Below are 9,348 nucleotides of genomic sequence, written 5' to 3'. Positions count from 1 at the left end.
GATTGGCTACGTGAGCGGTCCGTATGAGGCCTTACTGGCCGCACAAGATTTAAAAGCACAGAGCCAACGCTAAAATATGAATTCAGACTGCAAGAAAAAAATAAATCTATTATTTACCAGTTTAGTCAGTCTATATTGGGAAATACTTCCCTCGGTCTCAAAAATGTCCCTCAGTTTTCGGCCTCAGGCTGTTTTTGAGACCTTGGGAAATATTTCCCTACCATATATGGATGCCCAATCTGGTAAATAGCATATATATATATATATATATATATATATATATATATTCACACATTTTTAAAACCACTCACTGGAGTCTTTGCCACCTAGGGTCTTTGCCCTTCAATGTTTACTTTATTCTGCGCCGTAATATTAAAACTGACACTGGTCAGTGGTGAATTTTGTTTAATACTATTACTCTGAACACCAAACCCCTGCAAAATAGTTTGAGATTTCTTAGCCTAGGGACGGCTTTTTGACAAATCATCTGTATTGTGATTGAAAGTTTATAGAAATAAATGCAATAAAATTTCATAAAGCACCGTGAAAAATTGATATACATTCAACACGTGCCGCACTTAATCGGTGTCACATCCGGCCTTCACACACGCATAAGATTCCATTATCAGCTTGGTCTTGAGTAAGTTGGTGAAGCAAAGTCTTCTATTGGCAAACCAGATGTTAAGACAGAGAGCGCGAAACTGGAAACTTTAGGCGATGAATTGTTCATTCCAGCGACTTGTTGGTGGCTTCTGTGGTGCTGACAAAATGAGCAGAGGCCCAGTTGAAGATGCAACCACTGTTCCACTCACATCATGCACTAAAGACATTACAGGTCATATTAGAGCAATGGGAATCAAGGATGTTGACTCGGAAGTCAATTTAATTCTGGTGTGTGTATCGATTTTCACTTCCCCGTCTGATCTTACAAAAGTGACAATCTGCCCTTCACATTGATCTTTGTTGGGTATTGGATGACATAAAGGCTCGGAACGCTGCCGAGTTCCAGAAGATCTGGCTAGTCACAAGCAAACTGGAAGATCAACTCGTAAGGCAGCTCGCGGGATCAATAAAACATTGTCCAAAACAATATTGCGTTGGACTGGGATATTTATCCCTGCTGGTTCAGGTATGTTGTATATATATACGGTAAAATCAGTTTTTAATTTCTCTTATAATCCACTTGTACTTTGGCTAGTACCAATAACTGAGATTATTCACCATGAAGAACATGCATTTTGTGTGTTAGCTTACAAAAATTAATTAGAACTGTTGTCAACTGACCAACGTATGCTAAATTCGTGATGTTTTTAATGAAAAAAAGCATGGTCAGAGTGGTGATGGTATCCTAGCAGTTGTGTGCCATGTAATTAGCCGGATTAAATTCACAGTTAGCAGTATTCAGTGATCAGTGTGCTGTATTCAGTGGACATAAACTTATTCTGTTGGCGCAATGCTCATGCAATTGCCAACCAGATGCGCGAGTCAGTACTTTCGAGTTTTATAACTAACTTATAATAACCCAAAAACTAACCCTATAAACCTAACTCTAACCGAATTGATAAAGGAAACTAACTACCAAAATTGAAATCAGGAAAATTGCATAATGTCAGTTTGGCAGATGGATACAACTGAAATAACTGTGCTAGTTTATTTTTAACTAGATGGAAAGTTAGCCGAAAAAGTGTCGGTTTTCTTTGATCATCCAAGGTTTACAACTAACTAATCTGTGTTGAATAAGGTCACACTATTTGGCAAAACGCGAGAATTTTTCCTCGAACTTTTTTGAAAATGACAAATGTGTTTGAAAACCAACACAACTGTTAGTTTTAGGGTAGTTTTTGGGTTAGTTATAGACACGTTTTTTGTTTAGGTTAAGCCACGTTTTTAGCTTAGTTTTAGAGTAGTTTTTGGGTTAGTTTTAGACCAGTTTTTGGGTCAGTTTTAGAGTTAGGGTCAGTCGCTGACTACGTATTTTACAAGTCTTCAGTCTTTGGTGGATTCTAAGTAACGTATTTAAACAATAAAAAAATTCAATAATTAGCACAGTTAATGAATAGCCAATCAGATTTTTTGGCCATCAATTTCAGAGCCTTATTTTCCATGATGATCTGAGTGAGAAAAAAGTTCTGGGTACAAGAATTGGTTTACGTACCCAGCTTAATTTTAGATCTCAAGCTCGTTTCCCGGCCCTTTTGTGATACGCCTGAGGAAATTGTTCTTTGGCAGATTGGGTTCTTGTACGTTTGTACAGCATGCAAGGTTGTTTTTAAACACCAGTTTAATATCGAGTACAACTTGATTCGTAGGATGAAACAAGTTCTACCCTTTAACCACATATACCAGTAGCCAAGCAACCCTCTTTAGAAGCCTTTATTTACCACCAAACAGTGGGTCCTCAAGTGAGAGCAGTTCTGTTGATATGATCACGCAAGAGCAGAATGGCAAAACCCATAGTGCCCTTAATCAGTATTTGCATTGTTGCAACGTCAGTCCGATCCATTCAAGAATGAGCGTGCTATGGAATGATGCAGCCGAAAGAACAAAGCGCTATTACTGGGCAGACAGTAAATGCAGAGGTTTATCATATTGCACCAAGCGATGCACAGAATGGCAGGAACTTACAAAGATTTGTCTGGTTGCCATGGTCTCAATGAAACGTTAATGATGGCCCTTGCCGAATGCTACAATGCTGCTGATTGCTGGGAGACACAATGTCAAATTCTATCGATTATGGGGGATAAAATGCCACTCAAACAGTTACAGCACTGGATACCAAACATCACCAAATACATGCTCACCGAAGCCAAACGTCATTGTTTGATCCACGGTAGAGGGGCGCCAGTACAGAATACAACCACATCTAGACTACGAGTGTCTACCTCACAAATTGACCACTTTATCAATTTTATTACCAGTTCGCATATTGCACGGGACTTGCCTTTTGGAGGAAAGATAATCACATTGTCGACCAAAGAGACTATAAAAGTACCTAACGTTATAAGAACCATGGTTCCACCTCGAATAGTGACACAGTATATCAATTATTGTGAAGAAATGGGATTTAAACCCTTGAGTCGCAGTTTGTTTCGGATTTTTAACATTTGTACAGCTTCTACCCGTAAATCTCTTCAAGGTCTTCATTACATTAGCTCTACTAGTGTATCCAAGACTCTTGAAGACGTAGGCCAAGGAATGGGATGGGTGAAAGAGAAGCAAAAGACAATACGAGAAAGCAAGCATTACCTTAAAAGCAATTATAAGGTTCACATGTCTCTATGTTCTATGGTGGCTGATCACTGTAGACCATTTTAAGTGATCCAAAGGAAAAAGCCTTCCAGGTTACCTGCGACCATGAACATTCCCAAAGTTGTCACTGCTGCAATATGCTTACATCTACCATCGAAAATATCGAAGCTGCCCTTGAGGAACAGAAGCTAATATTCTAACTGATACAGTTAAAGACGAGCTCCAGTTTAGAGTTAGGCAAGCAAAAACCGAGATCCACCTTCTTCGATCAGTTAATCAGGACGCTGCATGCACTGACGTTTTGGAAAAACTAGATGGGTCATCAGTATCATTAGTGCAAGACTGGGCATTGAAGTATTTATCTGCAATAAAATCTGCATCGCGCACTTAAGGATGGGATCGAAAATATTAGAGAGTTTACCCCACTTTCGGTCCACAGGTGTACGGTTAGTGATATTTTGTTGAATGCATTTCCACCAATGTAACAACAAAGACATCTATTGAATTGCATAAAATAACGCAACCTGCACCCCAGGTCTCTTAAACCTAGACCGAATCCGAGGTATCTTAAACTATCAATTGATAAAATTCGAGGTTTGGTAGGAAGGTTTTAGGCAAGTTCTTAAAGTTTTTCACTGGGTTTCAAGAGAATATCAGTGGAAAAAATAGCAATAGCCACTCTGTTAACCGGTGGATCCCTGCCGAAAGAGAAATGTGTAGACAATTTTACTTGTCAAAGGAGCAAAGCCAAAAGTAGAAATCTATAAATGCTTTTATTAAATCTAATCCAAGTGAAAGCTGATCATGTAAAAGTATGTTTTTGAGGTATAGACATTGTACAATCGACACTGTACAATAATTGGTCTAAGTTGTTGAAAACAAAAGCCAAAATTATTATGAAAGTTGTTTTTATGCCTAGAAAAATTTAAAGTTTATTAATGCAATAGTAATAATCATAAGCATCTTCTACATAATTTAGTATCATTTATAAAACAAACAATATAATTTAAATTACCACTGACATGTGTCAGACTGTCAGTCTTAACTCATACATGACGGTGCAGGCAGCAATGGCTCCAATGAATCGAATGGCTAAATGTGTGAATATTGTGTGGATTATTCGAATCTGAATAAACATTTAGTCAAGATAGACATTCGTTGGAATATTGTCAATATACAAATTAGATTGCCGTTCAAACCGATGTTATGTCACAGATGCGGGTCAATATGGTCATGTGTACTCCCCAGGAAAAACGGAATCTTTTAAGATATACATGCCCTATTGCTACAGTGTATGTGTCTGTAGTGATATTGTCTTATTGCTGGCATTTTTAGTCAATTGTGAGGTGAGTAGCTATTGATCATCACAGGTTATCGGGTGCCGTTGTTACGATTTTAACGAACTTTGTAATGCTGTATCTCAAAGGCCATTAAATCTACTGAGCAAATTTTTATCAGGAGGTAAATAGAACCCTTCAGTCTGTCACAAAAAATTATTAGGTCGAATTGACCTATACCGCAGATCAAATTTCAACTTAGAAAAACAGTCCTAAATAAGCATTATTAGTTCATGCTATATGACCTGTTTTCGACAGCTCCCCAGGAAACCGGTAATACATGTACTGCAAATATTTTTTAATTAAATTACTCGTAAACACCTCTTTTGTGTATATCTAGGCGATTTTTGACCATAATTTGTACGGTGTTTGAGCGACAAACAGTTTTTGTCACTTCAAATAAGGCAGTCCTCCATCTTGATTTTCGACCTTTTGTGGCCAAAATAGTTTTTGTGAGCTTTTGCAAAAACAAGGAGAAAGTCAGGGTAAAGAAACTCATCCTGTTTATTGCTTCAATATGGACCATCTTTAAACAAAAAATGAAGATGGGTGATTTCTTGAACTTGTGCCACAATTTTATAAATTTACCCCAGTCTTTATAGAAATTTGCTCTTAATTACAAATTAGAACCCTATGTATTGTTCCACCCAGACCCAGGAGCTATAGCTGTCAATGCTTTTCACATGTCATGGGAAAGTTATCAACCTTACATATTTCCCCCTTTTTGTCTCATTTCTACAATTTTAAAAAAAGTCCAGGAGGAATGGTGCACAGTTATTATGGTAATCCCAAGATGGCCAACACAGACATGGTGGCTAAAACTAATGAGTCAATTAATAACCCACCCAATATTGTTACCAAAAACAAAGACAACACTGATCCTTCTGAGCAATCCAGACACAATACATCCACTGTATCTTCTGTGGAGCTAATCATCTCCCTCTTGTCTGGCGATCCCTCAAAGAACAGGGCATTTCAGCCAAAGCTTCCAGCATTATTGTCCAATCCTGGCGACCAGGGACTGTCAAACAATATAGATCTTACCTCCAGAAATGGGGACTTTACTGTAACAAGAGGAAAATTGATCCAATTCACCCCGCTATATCAGATGGAATAAATTTTTTATCATCCCTATACGAGTCAGGCCTGGGTTATTACAGTGCTATCAATACTGCCCGAAGTGCATTGTCCTCTATCCTTTGCCTACCCGGCAATGTCAGTTTTGGCTCACATTTAATTGCAACTCGGCTCCTTAAGGGTGTATTTGAGGCCATCACTTCCTAAATATCAAGATACCTGGGATATCTCGGTTGTGCTTACAGTCGATCTCAGATCACTTTTCACTGAGCGGTTCCCAAGTTCGTTGTGAAGTTGTCAATTACAATTCCAAATTTAGAAATAGAGCGTGAACCTCGCAACAAAGTTGCAGAGCTAATTGACGAGTGACGAAAATCTATTATTAAATTTTCAATTTTCAAAGTTTGCCATTATGGACGAAATATCTGAGTGGATCCTTACGTTTAAAGGCAAGTGAGACGATGAAACCAGTTCGAAAGTTTTTCAAACTCTAAAGGCCAATGGATTTTTATGCGCCTATTGTTCACGGCAGCATATATTTTAGTTCCAGCTTATTTTATAATTTACCTCTTAAATCTTACATATATGGCACATATTCGCTCCTACAATGTTTATAATGGTCTCCTACGGAATATCCGGTCGTCATATCAAGGAAAGAGCGCAGGAAAACTTGTAAAATCAAGAGAAGTAACTTGCTGCCAAAGAATCAACACCGTACAGCCGAGGAACCTAGTCAACTGTGCTAACGAGATTTCAACATCAAGCTGTTTGAGGACTCACAATCCAACAAATTGTATTTACATCAACCCACTATCAGCATCAGGTTCAACCAGTGATACCAATGAAAGACCGAAGAAATCGTTTGTGCCTAGTATACTGCTATCTAATGTTATGTCCTTGGCGCCAAAAATCAACGAAGTTCGGCATTATGTTGAATATGCAAATTTAGACCTTGTTTGTTTAACTGAGACTTTGCTTCAAGAACACATTCATGATAATATAGTCGCCATCAGTGGTTTCAATCTAATTCGAGAAGACAGGAAAGAAGGTGCACATGGTGGTGTGTGTATGTTTATCAGAGATTCCATTCAGTACTCCTTGTTAAACAACCTAACCGACCCCTCCTTTGAGGTTCTGTGGGTTAAAATTCGACCAAACCCTCCCGAGGGGTTTCAGTTACATTGTTGTTGGAACAGTTTATCATCCACCGAGCTCAAATGATCCAGCCATACTGAACTACCTGATAAACAGTCTCTCATCCATCGAGTCCAATTACCCGAACTATGGAATAATTCTCCTCGGCGACTTTAACAAGCTCAATGTCACAAGGTTAAAATCCAGCTTCAATCTTAAACAAATCGTCAACTTCCAAACTAGAGGAGGGAATAGGCTGGATTTAATACTTACGAATCTTCAAGATTTCTTCGACGCTCCGAATGAGAGACCCCCTTTTGGCTTATCTGACCATTTGTCTATCGAAGTCAAACCAAAATAGCGCAACCTGCTTCCACGTCCAAGATTCAAGGTTAAATTGAGAGATCTACGGCCAAGCAATCGCCTTGCTGTGAGTTCATACCTGCAAGAGGTTGACGTTACAACTCTTGTCACTTCTGGTAACTCATGCTCTGAGAAAGTATCCATCCTCGAATCAATTATAACCTTGGGCCTTGACAGTATACTCCCTATACATTCTAAAACCATCCACTCCAACGAGCCAGCGTGGATTAACCCAGCCCTAAAAGATCGGCTATTAGTAAAACCAGGAACACCGGAACACAGAACACCGGAACAGCAAAAAATTCTTTAAAAATGGACAAAAACAATCCGGGGGGGGGTATATGAAGAAAAACGCCATTAAAACTGTTCGCACGAATTTGTGTCGATTTCATATTCCCGCATCCTTGGCACCAATTTTCTTATTTTGCTACTGACAAAGATTCTTGTGCCGAACTGATCGTGCAAAAGGGCGATTAAGGCAAATGTGAACCAGACTTATAAAGACGTTTTATTTAACATTCACATGTTTTACACATGTGTCCACAGCGGATATTGATATGAGAACGTTTGGCGGTGACTAAAACCCGAATGCAAACAAAAATATCAAGCCCAATAAACACAAGATGTCAACAGTTACTATCGCCTGTATTCAAAAAGCTCATTCACACTCACACTCATTGAGTGTGACATATAAATTTTGTTAATGCTGGTTAATGAGAAAGTTCTTTCTGAATCGACGGAAATATTTGAGGTTAAACACTGAGAATCAATTCTCTATTCCAAAATAATGAATTTGAATTTAACAAACCTCAATGAGTGGTTCTTAACATTGACATTGTTAATGCTAATTTATTTGGAATCTAGTAATTTCTATGTTTCTCAAAAATATGTTAGCAGTTCCTAGCAAGCCTTTCGCACTCTCGTATTCAACTTTTCCGCTTTGATGCGAAAATGGCAATTACTTGTCTTTACGTTTAATAAAAACGCCCTAGGATGCCACTTGCGTGCAGCGTAATTCCGCAGTGTAGATCCTTACTGCAGTGTAATTCCAAATCTTACGCTTAATACTTGCCGTAAACCATCTGTTACTGGCGTATTACAAACAATTGGAAGCAAATCAACAGGCTGAAAGTTCGGGTTGCGTCGAATTATGCAATCGCGGCTGAGATGGTAATGTCTGTTTTGTATTCTGCCAAGATGCCATGACTTGGAGCCGTCATCATTAACATGAGGATAATATTCGCGCTCTTTTCTGCAAATGACTACGGTATTGTCTGGAGGATTAACACCTGGGCTTTTAAACACATTTCCACATCCGTTGCATTTGCTTATATTCCCAGCTATCTTTTTCAGCTCATAGGCAGCGCTTGTCGTAGGAATTGGCGGCTTAGGAGGTAACGGAACTCCTGGAGGGACTGGTCCAATCGGTGTGTAGACAGCCTGTTGCGGCAAAGGTTGCACATCCTGTTGCAAAGGTTGTTGATGCTGTTGTAAGTGCTGTTGCTGTGGCTGTAACTGTCGTTGCTGCTGTTGAAAATGCTGTTGTTGCGGCTGCAAAGGTTGTTGCTGTGGTTGTAACCGTTGTTGTTGCTGCTGGAAATGCTGTTGCAAAGGTTGTTGTTGCTGTTGTAAGTGATGTTGCTGTGGCTGTAACTGTCGTTGCTGCTGTTGAAAATGCTGTTGTTGTTGCGGCTGCAAAGGTTGTTGCTGTGGTTCTAAACGTTGTTGTTGCTGCTGGAAATGCTGTTGCAAAGGTTGTTGTTGCTGTGGCTGTATCTGTCGTTGCTGCTGGTGAAAATGCTGTTGTTGTTGCGGCTGTAAAGGTTGTTGCTGTGGTTGTAACTGTTGTTGTGGCTGTTGAAAACGCTGTTGACCAGCATATGCGGTGATCGGTTCACTGAGAGAAATTCTTGTCTCTCTCTCTAGTACAGGCTCAATTCCTTTCCTTCCCTTTCGTCGAGAAGTGCCAGGCTTTTTTCCAGGATTATCGGGCATGTTTTTTCCACTCTTACTTTCTTTTCGATGGTTCTTAAAGTACTGTCGTGTGTTCTTCTATATCGCACATTCTGTTTACTATTGCCGTGGGACGTTATAGTAAAGGTGTGTTCTTCGTTGTCGAACTGGTAAGTTACCATCGCTAATTTCTTTACAAACCCATGCTCATCTTTGAAGGAAAAAAATTAGAATA

General features: G+C 39.2%; 1 pseudogene; it reads left to right on the top strand.

Annotated features, from left to right (window-relative positions):
- Positions 1–6,248: 6,248 nt before the first annotated feature.
- LOC114530391 lies at positions 6,249–7,158 on the top strand (annotated as a pseudogene).
- The last annotated feature ends 2,190 nt before the right edge of the window (positions 7,159–9,348 follow it).

This window comes from Dendronephthya gigantea, unplaced genomic scaffold (genome assembly GCF_004324835.1).
Source record: "Dendronephthya gigantea isolate DGI-Jeju-01 unplaced genomic scaffold, DenGig_1.0 000062F, whole genome shotgun sequence".
NCBI lineage: Eukaryota > Metazoa > Cnidaria > Anthozoa > Malacalcyonacea > Nephtheidae > Dendronephthya > Dendronephthya gigantea.
This window is presented reverse-complemented; position numbering and strand designations above follow the sequence as displayed.